The sequence below is a fragment of the Aegilops tauschii genome, chromosome 5 (genome assembly GCF_002575655.3).
Source record: "Aegilops tauschii subsp. strangulata cultivar AL8/78 chromosome 5, Aet v6.0, whole genome shotgun sequence".
Taxonomy (NCBI): Eukaryota; Viridiplantae; Streptophyta; class Magnoliopsida; order Poales; family Poaceae; genus Aegilops; species Aegilops tauschii.
Genome location: NC_053039.3, coordinates 318813432 through 318827093, shown reverse-complemented (window position 1 = coordinate 318827093; position 13662 = coordinate 318813432).

Here is a 13662-nt window from a genome sequence, read left to right as displayed (position 1 = left end):
CTATATCCAAAGCTGTGCCACCTTTTTTTCTCAAAGAGCGTGTTGGAGCCCGTGCAACAACCACACAAGTTGCACGTACACATAACACATTTACTAGTAATAAATTCTAAAGGACAAATTCCAGTGTGCCACACAAGTTCATCTCCACTTCATGTGATAAATTTGTGCACGACTAGTCTAATATATTCACAGCGCTACCGTTCACAATTTACCATACTCCACTTACACGTTATAGATGGGCTACATGTCCTCGTCCAGATTCCAGTCCCAGGTGTTCTTCATGGATTGCACGATCCATAGCGGTGGGCAACGGAAATCATTGTCGCAGCTTTCTAGTCCGGTTCCACACGATGGAGACTCATCCAAGCTGAAGCGACAGAAATCAGGGATAGCATGTCCCAGCATGTCGTTCATCCGGCGGTGCGCACTGAAGACACAACTATGCTTCATGAACGGCAGGCCTTCGGTGTCGTGCACGGAAGGTGGCATCCGCTTCACAATGGGGTAGCTGTCCCCAATGAAAAGCGAGTACTCTCCAAGAGTGTTCCTCGGCACCCACGTAGCATCACGGGGGTCGAACTCAGCACCGTTCATCTGGTACACGCGGCATCTCAGATATGGACACATGGTGACATACATAGTCAAGGTCCATGCATAATAATGTTGTGCTCAAATATGGCTGTCAGTAGTACTGTGCAGCAAATAGTACTACTCCAGTATAGAGGAAGTAAAATAACCGTCTTATTATATATAGCCACTCTTGGCTACATGGATGAGATAGTAAGACATGGAAAAACAAAAATGGTGGGAGCTAGTGGGTTCAAGTCTTCAAGGGCCTAGCTAGCTATATGCGTCCTCCAAGGTAAAAAAAGTACTCCTACTAGTACTAGTAAGTAGTACAACAATGAAAGAGAGGGCAAGAGGGTTAAAAAATATAATACTAAATGGAATACCTGGGTAGATGGTGACGGTCCGATCGTGGTAGATTGTGTGACCATGTTGCACATCGGTGGTACCATGGGTAACGACTGCTAAGATAGTTGATCCCAATATGCCAAAGTCAGCTACAAGGTTCCAGGTTAGACCGAATCGCGGATGCAAATGCACATCCAGGATCAGCGATCTTATTTTGACCGGGGGATGACTGGTCCCTGCAAAATAATGGAGTACCGTTAGGGATGCAAATGGTGGTTTGTGCATTCCGTTTGTAATCTCCCGTACCGTAGGATGGCAACCAGATGAAAGAAGTCCTCTGGCTTGTCACCGCGAAGATGCGGCCTAGATGGCGCAAGGTGTCTTCGAACGTGTAGGGGTACAAATCTGCTACGGCCAACATGGGCCAGCCTCTGCCGTTACTGCCTCTTGCATTGATGGCAATCCTTATGTCGAACACCGCGATGAGATAGTAATCGTCGTAGCTGCATCGCTTTGTCGGCGGGTCCGCAATTGCTATCTTCTTCAATCTCATGTAGGCATCATCATACATATTCAAGCCTAACCAGTCCGGAAGGCCGATCCCAATGGTGGAGAAGGGGTCTACGGGAACGGCCGCACTGCTGTGGATGTTGTGGAAAATGATGGTGGTATCCGGCCGGAGGTATGCAAGCCAATCTTCGTTGGCACTGACCCAGAATATAAGACGGTGGGCAGCGGAGAAATTACAAGATGGAAATGAAATTACTAAGTAGAGAGTGGTGCACAAGGGGAGAAAGTGTGCTTGTTTGCAGTGGGGGTGGTGTGTGAGGTGAGTTTGCGAGAACCACATAACTAGGGAGATAGATGTTTGGGGGCGACGTTTTGTGTGTATGGGAAAGATACACTCTACATAGTGCGTGTGCTTGGGAAAGAGAGATGCCGGGAGACCTAGAGAGTGGGGGAAGAGATGTGTGCATACCCGAGAGACAAAGTGATCGAGACCTATATTGGGGTCCACACTTTAGAAGAGAGGGGGGGTGTTAATGTGCTCGTGTGTTCGTGTCTGGGGGAGAGAACGACTTGTATGTGGGTGGGGAGTGGGGCGACCGGGGGGGGGGGTTGGCTTCAGATAAAGAGTGAGGTGTCTATATTTGTGGGACTTTAGCGTAATTGAGATATATATGGTCAATAGTGTGTGCAATCATGGATTGGAATTTTGGAATTCGACTCCATCATTAGCTTTTGTAATTCATTTAAACCGAGGTACATTTTTTAAGCCGAGATTTTGTGATTTCAAATTCATATATCAAACCTAGAGATGTAGACATACAGGCATGTTCAAACTTTATAATAATCCACTTTATTCATACACATACACATTTTTGCTTTTGTCATCATATTTAGGATAAACACATTTGGAATTTCATTTGAATTGGACCGCATGATGGTATTTGCTTGTACTAGCTCCATGATCCATATTTGAATTGAATGGACAATCTAAGTTTCGAGTTGGAGACATTGATTTTCAAAACTTGCACTTTTTTGCATGCAAAACAAATAAATTCTCGGCCATGATATCATAGTCGGCCGTACAAGAGCAGAACACTTATAATTTCAGGCGCCAAAAGCTTTCAAACTTCCCGCTCACATCGAAATATCTCGCGCCCGAAAGTTTAGCCCTGCGATATTCCTGTTTTACCCCTGCCACATGAACGGAAAAGGGCTGCTTTGGTAACTCCATTGTTTTCCCCTCTTTGCCCCCAACATTCTTCCCCAGAGCCCCTCCCCTTTCCCTCCCCGACGCCCCAACCACGGGAAGCCGCCGAATCTAGTCCTCCCCTGCAGCGGTGGACCTCACACCCCGCCAGATCTACCTTCCGGACCTTGGAACCCCCAACTGCCAACTCACCACTTCACCGGAGCCGCTTCAGCGACTGGCTTGTCCACTGCTCCAGATCTCCTTGACCGCCATCATGGTCCACAGCACCGGATCTGCTTAACCGGCGCCCTCGTCCACCATAGTGTAGGCCCTTCACTAACTCCCTCGTCGGCCCCATCGCTGGCCCTTCATACAAGCGCTCATCCACCGCAACAGATCTGCCTCACCGAAAGCATTGTACACCGCGCCCGCCGAAGCCTTCGTCCACTGCACCGGACCTGCTCCATGGACGCCATATTCAACTCCACCGGCCCTGCTTTACTGATGCCGCGGCCTCATCAGGTTATTTTGATTTGTACTCCTTCGGTTTTTCTGTTCTTTATCATGCAACTGTTCACATACCACAGATGAGTTTTCTTCTATGTCGATAGGCGCTGCAACTGAAGCACCGGAGCCGCTTCAGCAACGGCGACAGCCAGCCCAAACGCAACCGCAACACGAGCACCATCGACGATCCTTAGCTATCAAGTATGACAACGATACCCATACGCCGCCGAGAATCAGGTACTATTATCCAACGGCTGGCGCCTACGTTCACTTTCTTAGCATAAGCACCACACCTTTGAATTTCTTCAAGGCATCATTCAATTTTTCATGAGACACGTTATTCTGCTTGCACCTGTAGGGCCATACTTCTGGCAGTGAACATGTTACATATAGTTACATTGCTTTAGTTTTGTCCTAAGTATTACTATACTTCCTAGATGTCACTGCCTACTATTTTTCTTCTTGCATGCTATATTTATGATAATGGTGTTTTTCTGATGCCTCCTATTGGTTCCATCAGACTGCTTCATGTTCTCTATGCTTAATTACACATCAGCAAACTAGCATGTGGTTCCACTGCTTTTTGTTCGTTTACCCTACATTTTCTGATGCTGGCTATGACATCACTGCTCCGAGCTTCTGTTCATTACTTTTTTGTGTGTTCTTGATCTTCCCAAGTTGCATGGCTAATTTGATGCTTCTATTAATTATGGAGCTGCCAACCCCATCAAGCAAAATATTTGTTCTTTTGGGGCTGGCACCTCGAACAAGCATAAAAATAGAGTGAAGCACATATATTGTCGTGTAAGCACACACCCTTCTTTCATTTGTTTAGATGAACTATTGATGATCAATTTGAACCAGTGCATGCGATTAAAATTAATTTTACCTAAATAGAGGGCGCAGAATAAACTACAACAACTAGATTTGCAACCACGGGATGCTGATGATATCTTCAAAGAATATTGCAACAACAGCGAGGCTTCACAGCAACATATGGTAAGCCAGTGTATTTTAGTACATGTGAAATGTAATGCGTGTGGGCTGCTTTCTTGGCTTGTCCCCTCAACCTGTAATCCTACAGAATTACAAATAGTTCAGTTGTCTGCTTTGTTGTATTGCTTGATTCGAATGCTTGTTTGTTACTTGTTAGGCTATACCTGAGTTAGCCAATATGTCAGCAGTGCATGTTGTACTATCGTAAAGAAATTCATGCCTAGTTCATTTGAGTCCTTAACTTTTCCTATGAACTTCATCACAAGAATGTCTTTGTAGTTTATATGAGGCTACACTGTTAAGTGCTTTCTCAGATTATTTCAACTGCTTAGATCCCTTGGCAACTTAAATATAGCGGTGATACACTGCCTTTCAACTAGGGATGTTAACTGGGTCCCGTTTAATCCCGATTAAAGTCCACTAGTGGTATGATAGTTCAAAAGCGTTTTTGTTTTTTGAGGAAAATGAACTAGGGAGCTAGCAAAAACTAACTAGATGGGACTGGCGGATGCCATTTATTTGCCACTTACATCCCTAGTTTCATCTTACCATTTTAATTTCTTTTTGGCTGATGCTGCTTTGAACCATTTAAATATAGCTTGCCATGCTCGGCAATAATTCGTATGCCATTTTCCATGTAAGCTTACTGCCTGGATCATGCGATAATTATGTCTTACATATATCCAGCGGAAACCTTTCAGGATGCCGTTCACACTAGGACACAATGTACAACCCCAGAATCTATTTGTGGAAGCAGTGCTCCATCCATGTTAACAGATGGTAGCAGTTCAGAGGCAACACCGCCGGAGAGCAGTCTGAGCACAAATATTATAGTTCTTGAGGCTCTACTAGAGGAAGAAAGAGATGGTGTGGCTTCCATGAATGAGGTAATCTTGATCTTGAGGCTGGAAATTATGCAATTAGCTGCATGCATTAGGCAAGCAACCCAAGAATTGGAGGAAGTAAGAATGTTGCATTTGAAGACAGAGGAGGTCCTGCTATTTCTGCTATCTGAAGCCCAGGGTAATCCCAGTTCTTCTTTAGATACCAGTTGAAATTGTCATTAGATTATTGTACTTGCATGTTGGGTCATGTCTCTGAATGGATTATGTTGTAAGACCCCCTATGTTGTCCATGTGTTGTAATGATCCAAAATTTTTAGGCGAGGTAATCCTCGGTACTTGTATGATTGACATAAGGTGAACTGTTTTTCGTGTGAGCATATTGTATTAAATGAAATAACTGTTTGACTCAAAGTGTATCCTACCTACTGAATTCGAAGATCACGTCATTTCTAAATCATAATCATATAAAAAGGTGGAATAAATCTTTGTCGTGGTTTTGAAGAAATAAATAACAAAACGTAGAATTACCTGTGGATATTCGTAATAGAATACAAATTGGATTTGAATTTAGTTGCCAGGGCCGAGCGCAAACATGAATGCCAATTCTCCCAAGTTTTGAACAAAGCGGCTAAACACCCACTATCATTTGTGGGCTGCCCGAAGCAAGTGTTTGCGAGATGGAAATTACTATCTACCCCTGACACTTGACATCCTTATCGACCGGATTTACACTGTTGTCGATAGGGGTAGACTAGTAACTTCAATAAGACGTGACACGACCGCCTCTGAGCCCATTCAGACACGGTGGGCGCCAAACGTGGGTGGCAAAACACATTTGATTCAATCTCATCCGAAAGACATGTGTCTCTCCCTCCATTTCCCCATTCATACACGGTGGGTGGCAAAACAAACTCTCCTCGTCCGAAATCGATGTAGGCAAATATTTTAAATAGGGACGGATGTGTAACTTCCCTCAGACGTGACACAACAGCCCTACCTGTCAGCCCTGTTCATACACCATGGGCGCCAACCGTGGGTGGCAAAATACCCTCTCCTCGCCCGAAATCGCTACCGGCAAATATTTGGGAGATGCGAGATTACCGTCCTATCCCCAACCGACGTGATGTCCGAAATTTTAAACGGTGGATAAGTTCGTAACTTTCCCACATTTCAGACAAGCGCGTCGCAAAGTTTGAGACCCCCCCCTCCATTTCCCCATTCATACACCGTTGGCGCCACAACAACCTCCCCACTGCGGCTAGCCTCCTCCGCCCGCCACCGCATCCTCCACCTTGCCAGAGTTGCTTCCCCTACCCCGTCGTCCACTTCAAGAGAAGGACGTCTCTCATCCACGGCGCCGGACCAGGATCCTTTCATCACGTCCTCTCGCTTCATCGGCGCTGTCGTCCACCTTGCCGTTGCCGCACCTATGACCGCCTTGTCCACGGCAACAGGATTTATCCCCCGACCTGGCCGTCTGCCGTCTAAAGTCTTCTTCCCCGCCGCCGACAGCCATCGCACCCGCAGCACCCTCAACGTATTAGCAGGGGCCTACACGGCGTCGCGAGAGAGGTGGTACTCTTCCATATGTGCTTAATTTATTGATCTCACCCGGAAAATAGATCGTAAATTGTTTACTGTAATTTTCTCGTCCTTACCAAATTGTAGTGGCTAGTTGAAAGCAAACATTGGTTGTCAAGTAGCTTTGTCCGGTTTGCACCTTCAGATCCGCCATGGCACAGTTACTATACTCGTAAAGCTTATGGTTTCCCCCTGTTATATTCACTACCATCATCGTAGGTGCTTCGTGTCGTGCTAGCACTGCTCCTCAAGACATCAACCCATCAAGCGAAACAACATGCCACTCATAATTCCAAAGCTTAGGTGTTGAAATACGAATCTGATATCATGCTCATATTACTAAAACAGAGAACGTTTAATTGGTCACCTAATGTTCCTATATTCGTTTCGGAAAGCATGTGCGCCACCCACTGATCCAGCTAGTTCCACTTTCCTGATTTTACTCTTGATGCTTAGGGTTTTCCCCTTTTATCTACTTTACTATGATCTGCGTAGGTGCCTTCTGTCGTACTAGCATTACTCCACCCTTCAAGCTAAACAACACAACACTCAAAATTCCAAAGCTTAGTTGTTCAAATATGATTGTGACATGATATTGATATTAGTTAACAGACACATTTAATTGGTTAGCTAAAGGTCCCACTTGAGTTTCCAAATGCATGTCGCGACATATAGAGAGACAGCAGAATTGCATTTCTTTGTCACTTGTTGACTGTACTTTCTTGTCCATACCAAATCTTAGTTGTTATTTCAAAGCAAACATGGGTTGCTAACTACCCTTTGCACGGTTTGCAGCTTCAGATCTGCCATCCTACTGCCACGGTCAACACTATACTCATCATGCTTACGGTTTCCCCATTTTATGATGACCACAATCAGCCTACGTGGTTCGTGTCGTAATAGCACTGCTCCACCCATCGAGCTAAACAAGCTTAGTTGTACAAATTTAAATCTGATATTATGCTGATATTAGTAAAACTAAGAGATGATTAATTGGTGAGCTAAATGTTCCTACTTTAGTTTCGAAATGCATGTGAGCCACATTTGGAGAGACCGGAAGGAATAGTATTTCTCTGGCGCTCTGGTTCATCATGGGTGGGCAACCGACATTGTATAGAAAGACTTGTAATATCTTCAATCTGCTTTCTCTTCTGCTCTTCTTTAAGATGATCCTCTTCTCTTCTTTAATAAGTATGTTCCTTGTGGGGAAGAGTAGCAGAGACATTTGCGGTCGATTGGTCAGGTCGAGTTGTTCTCCCTTAGTATATTTTGAATCTGTCAGGTCAGTTCGACTTGTTCTTCTTTACTATATGTTGAAGCTGTCATCTGCAAAGTATCATCACTTCTGGAGTTCTCATATTTTGAGTAGTAGGCCACATTATATTAATGCACACACCAAATTACAGCATGCATGGCATCTCTCAGAAGAATTGTAGAGATAGCACAAAGGGCTTTACATGGAGGCAATATTGGATTAGAATCACTTCTGCATTACAAAGATAATCTCACTTGTTTTTATGTTTTCATGCATGTCAGGTATTGAACATTATCAAAATGAAAATGAGAATCGGCGCACGAGAGGAATATTGCGGAACAATCCACTGGCTAACAAACTTGGCATGGTGGAGGATGGCCTATCTTATTCATCAAGGTGCTTGCTCTAACTTGGCAAGGTTGTATTGGTCACACATATTTTGCATCTGACCTCTTGCATTACTTATACTTTGTTACACCATCTGCTTAGTTTAAGCATCATATATGAGTATATGCCATACCTATCCATTTTCTATACCTTTCCATGTGTCGTCATACTATGTTTTTCCTGTCAAATGTTGTTCTTTCGTAATAGATGTCCAAAAGGAAGAGGGTGAGTGCAGGTCCTCAAGGAGTACAAATTAGGTATTTGGAAAAGGTAGTGATACATGTTAAATCAGATAGATCAGCAGCCATAGAAAACACAGGCCCAACTGTACCACACTTTACCCCTACTCCACTGGCCAAACCCCTATTAGAACTGTTGAGAGCCCAGCGTCGGGTACTGTCTATGATATCAATTCAAATTTTGAACTCCTAAATTTCTGCATGTGCCTTACCTTCTCTCTTGTATGAAACTAATTTCAGATGAATCTCCTTGCTCAAAGGATCATAGGATCTCACAACAATACTGGGCTCTGCATTGCTCTTGTCAGTACCTCTTGCCCTTTGTCAGCATACTTACACTCATTGTTGTTTGATTATGTAGCATCACTGTAAATGTTCACTTCTTTATCCTCCCTTTGCTTGAAATTATAAGATCTATATTTACTCTTAGATAAATGTAGAATTAACACAATGGTTATGAAGTTTTGGATTGCTCATGTAAGTACCTGTCGACATGTACTCCCTCTGTATCGAATTAATTGTTGGTCAATTGGATGTATTTAAACTTAATAGTGCTAGATACATTCATTTGAGCGACAAGTAATAACGGATGGTTGTGGTATTACTGTACTTGCATGGTGAGATAGTTGATTGTCTGGCATTACTCTGCATCTTATCTGCCCTACCCTCCACTTTATCCAAATTATCAAATCTACATTTACTCTTACCAAAATGTTGAATAAAGCCAATGCCACTACACACGTTGATGTCTGCATTCCTCTTGTTAGTACCTTTTGCCTTGTAATGCTGTACTTAATTAATAGCTATTTGATTATGTATCATCAGTCTGCACCTGAGCTTCATTATCCTCTGTTTCTTCCTGTATTATTTGACCTATATTTACTCTTTGGAAAATGTAGAATAATGGCAACGCTTATAAAGAAGTTTCTTTGGGGAATTTATTGAATTACCCTTCCATTAACATGGAGAAGGGCTTTGTCCAGCCCGTGTTAACATGTAATGTAAGTTCATCCTTCTCCAGCCTTCAAACTTTGTTCTAGTATAGATTTGGATAGGCATCATTTCCTCCACTGTTGTTTACTTTGCAGTTTACATCTGATTGGATGTTTGCAACAACTACCAATTTTAAATTGTAGTTGTAAAAACATGTTCCTTATGCAGAACAGATCCATTTATTTGCTTATATAATTGTGAAACCTGTTATGTGTCTCCTTGTTTCTCTTTCAGAGTCGTATTCCTTATGCCAGGCAGAACTTTACGAAAGATAGTGAGGCAAACCATCTTGAGGAGAGCGAGATGACCCCAAGGTCCTGTCTTGATGAAGACAGTAAGTTGAAGCTACTCACCAGCAGCTGTGTGTCGGAGTAATTGGCCACGGGTATCCCGAAGACGGCAAGACAATATTTCAAGACATCGGGGCTAGCAAAGCCCCTCAGTCCGACTGCCCGGCTGCTCCTGCCGGCTCCCCGTCCGACTGCTCTGCCTGGCCGGCTGCCGGCTGTCGACTGCACCAACTAGCCGGTTGCCGGCTTCAGCCCGACTCGACACCGACAAGACACGGACGAGACGGTCATACCCGAGCAGTATTCACGTGTCACCCCAGCCATCATGTATAGTGTCACTTGTCCCCTGGCACTATTTATGAAGTGACCCAGGGGACAAGCATGACATGCACCATGCCTTGCTCCCATACCACCACATAGCTTAGATAGTAAGCTAGCTCCACACTATATATAGCCATCCATCCATCCAAGAGGAGGGACATACTCTCACACTCACGCATGAGCACCCACATGCTACGGCCATGAGCATGGCCGGCCACTAGCATGCCACATATGAGGCATATACGAGACCAGACGCCAGATGCCTATGGCACTGACCTCAGATACAGCTCCAGGAGCAACTCTGTACCAGATATACTACAGATACACAGACATGCAGGAGTAGGGGTGTTATCTCTCCGGAGAGCCCCGAACCTGGGTAAACTAGCGCGTGCTACTCGCATACCCGCTCCCGGTCCTATCAGCAGCAGTCTTACCCTCACACAAAGCCCTTGTGGCATCTGTCGCCTCACACCCCCCCGTGAGAATACCACGACAGTTGGCGCCCACCGTGGGTCGGTACTATGCTACCGCGCTGCTGCTGGTTTCGCAGTCCGGGCGGGACCATTTTCGTCTTCACCGTCGGGGCGTCGCGCCGTCTCTCCGATAGCGGTCGGGGGCTCGACATCGACATGCCCCCGGAATGGCCGCGAGGGGCGGCACGTCCTCGCCGTCGGCCTCGCCTTCTTCGTCACCACCACCACAAAGCCGGCCGTCCGTCCCCGTGTGCGCCGCGCGCGGGGCCTCGCTTCGGTCGGCCGTGTCCATCCACGCGCTGCTCGCGCGTGCTCCCCTCCGTGTTGCGCCTTGCTACGGCCGAAACACGCGTTCGCTCCTCCATACACCATAAGCTAGCTAGATGCAAGCCATACAATCCATCGATCCAACCATCAGCCTCTCCAATGCTTGGCCGCGTCCACGTTGGACACAAGTCAGACCATGGCTATATGGTGCTCGTACACTTCCCAGATAGTGGATATGCACTAAGCTTGCATCCGCTGTTCTCCGCTGGCGCATACGTGCGTCTGCCCACGGTCTCCTCTGCGGCTCCGCTCAGCCGTGCGAGCTTTGCGTCCGCTCGCTGCCGTCCCGCATCGGCGCAAGCCTTCGAGCGACCGCTGCTCGGGTGCAGCAGCTGCCTCCGCCTGCCGCTGCCTCCGCCTGCCGCTGCCGCCGTTTCCTCCGCCGCCGCTGCCGCTACTCCCGTTGCACCCACTGCAAGTATTCAAGCCCATACACTAGTCATACAGTGGTTGGAGGCTGTCCGTACAGTGCTCGTACAGTGGTTATACGTGAAAAGGACAGCGCACGCGCGACAGCCGACCGTCGCCTGCGCGTGCTGCTCACACGATGTTCCCGCCCCTGCGCGCCCACGCACGACCCCGTGTCCGCGCGCCCGCGCACGTCCCCGTGTCTGCGCGCCGGCCGGCCGGGTCGCCGGCTGCGCCTCGCCGCTCCAGCCGGCTCCGCCTTCGCCCCTCCGGCCACGCGGCGACCTCCTCCGTTCGCCTGCCCCACCGTGCAGATTTCGGCTCCGCTCCGGCCCCGCCCGCGCGGCCCGGCTGCGCCGCGCCCAACTCCCGCTCTGCCTCGTGGGCCCTGCCGGGTCAACGCGCCCACGCATCTGCCCCGCCGGGTCGCCGCGCCCGCCTGTGGCCGCCTCCGCCCATGGCCGCCTGCTCGCTCCGGCCGGCTCCCGCAGTCGCCAGCTCGCGGCTCCACCATCACCACCCCTGACCGCTGTCGCGACCCTCGCCGGCTCTGGCTCCTCGCCCCCGCCAGCTCCGGCCCACCATGCTGGCCTCCCACGCCTGCGTCGCCGTAGCCACCTGCCGCGCATCCGCCTGCTCCCGCGCTGGCTGCGGCGGGCCCGGCCGGCTCCTGCTCGCCCCGTGGCCGGCTCGACGCTAGCCGGCCGCGCCGCCTGCACACTGCCCCAGCCACGTCGCGCCGGCTGCGGCCCCGTCCCGGCCTCCCGCGCCGACTGCCTGGTCGTTGTGCTTCGGCCGGATGCTTCCCCCACCTGGCCAGCTCCCGCGCCCCTCTGGCCGGCTCCACCTCGCGCGCCCAGCCGTGTGCCGCCTGCTGTGCCCAGTCTCCGGCTCGCCGCACCCGGGCACGGCCGCGGCCGCCCGTGTCGGCTCCGTACGACTTGCCCCTGCCAGCTCCGCCTTGGCCAGGTGCCCCAGAAGAAACAGAGGGACGGCTTGTGCAAAAGGAAAGGGAGAGGCCGGCTGCCGGCTGTGAAAATAAAAGGAAAAGAAGAAGAGCTGGGCAGAGAAAAGTCAGGGGCCGGCCGAGAAAGAAATAGCTCCCGGCTGCTCCCATCAAGTCGGCTGGAAAGGAAGTGGCCGAGTGCCCACAGTCGGGTGCTAAAAAAAAGAGAGAGAGAAACACCGCATCCGTCACGAGAGAAAAGAGTCGGTCTGGCCGCAGAGAAAAAAAATCGTGTCCGGCTGCCCACTCTGCCGGCAGAAGAGAAAAGAAGAAGAAAAAGGGGTGCTGCCAAACGCCTCACCGCCTGGCCGGCTGTGCCAAGCCGGCTCAGCCACGCCCCGCTCGCTGCCTGGCCGGTCAGGCCCGACCGGCTGGACCCTCCTTGAGCGCCTGGAGGCTCGAGGGCGACACCCAGCGGGTGCGCCGACGCGCAACGCGAGCGTTGAGCCGCGCCGGCTGTCTTCCGCACCCTCCGACTGCCCAAAAAAACACCCGTCCGGATGATTCGTCCGCCTGCTTCGCCACTCGGACGGTCAGTCGTGACCCACGCTGTCGGCAGTGCCAAGCCGGCTGGTCTGCCTCCTGCTCCGAAGACACACCCAGCGGGTGCGCTGACGCGCCCCCGCGAAGAAGAAGACAAAGTAGTTGCCGGGAGATCCGGCCCGAGTGCTCAGCAGTCGGCCCGAATCTCGGGGGCTACACCCAGCGGGTGCGCTGACGCGCCCCCGCGAAGAAGAAGACAAAGTAGTTGCCGGGAGATCCGGCCCGACTGCTCAGCAGTCGGCCCAAATCTCGGGGGCTACACCCAGCGGGTGCGCTGACGTGCCCTCGCGAGGAAAGAAGACAAAGTAGTTGCCGGAATATCCGGCCCGACTGCTCAGCAGGCGGCCCGAATCTCGGGGGCTACACCCAGCGGGTGCGCTGACGCGCCCCCGCGAGGAAGAAGACAAAGTAGTCGCCGGGAGATCCGGCCCGACTGCTCAGCAGTCGGCCCGAATCTCGGGGGCTACACCCAGCGGGTGCGCTGACGCGCCCCCGCGAGGAAAGAAGACAAAGTAGTTGCCAGAAGATCCGGCCCGACTGCTCAGCAGTCGGCCCGAATCTCGGGTGCTACACCCAGTGGGTGCGCTGGCGCGCCCCCACGGAAGATCGCAGACAAGAGAAGAGTTTCGGCCGGCTGCCAGCAGCCGGCAGAAGAAGAAAAAGGGCGCTGCAAGACGCCTCGCCGCCTGGCCGGTCGAGCCTGACCGGCTGGGAGCCCCCTTCGAGCACCCGGGGACTCGAAGGCAACACCCAGCGTGTGCGCCGGGGCGCTCCGCGAGCGCCGAGCCGCGCCGGCTGTCTTCGGCAAACTCCGCCTCGGCTACATGAAAACCAATGTGAGCTCCTCACCCACATATTTTTTCACCGCGAGAGCACG